The sequence below is a fragment of the Dasypus novemcinctus genome, unplaced genomic scaffold (assembly GCF_030445035.2).
Source record: "Dasypus novemcinctus isolate mDasNov1 unplaced genomic scaffold, mDasNov1.1.hap2 scaffold_106, whole genome shotgun sequence".
Lineage (NCBI taxonomy): Eukaryota > Metazoa > Chordata > Mammalia > Cingulata > Dasypodidae > Dasypus > Dasypus novemcinctus.
Window position 1 is genome coordinate 1,060,961 of NW_026688145.1, and position 1,052 is coordinate 1,062,012.

The window sequence follows — 1,052 nt, forward strand, 5'->3', positions numbered from 1 at the left end:
TGAGGCTCCGCTGAGATGGCTCTATTTTCAGGAAAAAAGACAAAAACTTTTTTCCTTGTAGTTCTAGGCTCACTAGGCAACATGTGCTTTCTGAGCACATCATCACCAATGAAGAGAACAGGAGGCTCTAAGTGAGGAGTCTTAGGTCCTGCGTCATCATCCTTGTGACAGACACAGGAACCCCCAAAACAAATCATAAGTACAGAGAGCAAGAGGGCATGGTGCAGAGCAAATGATACCTAGCAACCACTTCCCAATTCCTCTTCTACCAGAAACCAAAGGCATGGGGGTCAGAGCTGACACAGCAATTTGCTTTTTTGCCCCAAGATGCTGCAAGCTTCTTCAGTTATCTTTTAGGGAATGTGAACCCTACTTTCACCTCTCCTTTCTCAACTAAGATCCAAAACCCCAGCTCAGCACTTCTTGTACATCATAAGCTCCGAGCTGCTCAGATCAATAGTTCTTGCTACTGGGTATGTGCTTTACATTGGGAAGAACCTAATGTTCAGACAGGCCTGATCTCATACAAGCCCAGGTGGGGAGGCAGAAGCTGCCCTCATAGCTAGTCTTGTGTGTTTGCTTACATAGCAATTGACATAGTAACTTCAATGTGCCCATTTAATCTGGAAAGAACTACCTATCTCCCAGGGTTGAACCAGAAACAGTATCTCAGAGCTTGGCAGAGGCCTGGCCACATTATTACTCACTAAACAGGACTCCTTTCTGGTTACTGTTACACTGCAAAACACTCAGCCTGCTTCATGCTACCCACTTAGTTCAGCCCTCCCTGGAGTAATAAATACCTAGGCAAGAACTGGCTATAGCACACCACCCACAGGAGAGGGTTCAAACCTTATAAATTCCCCACACAAGACTCACACACCATCACCACCTGCTTCAAAAAGCTTTATTGTTCACACTTGGTTCAGGGCTTGTTAGAGGGCTACAAGATGGCAGTTAGAAAGATGCCTCCTGGCTCGAGGGGCTCAGGCAGAACCCTGAATGTTGGGGGTATAGAGCCCTCCCCCACAGCCTCTGGGCTCCAGAGGGTC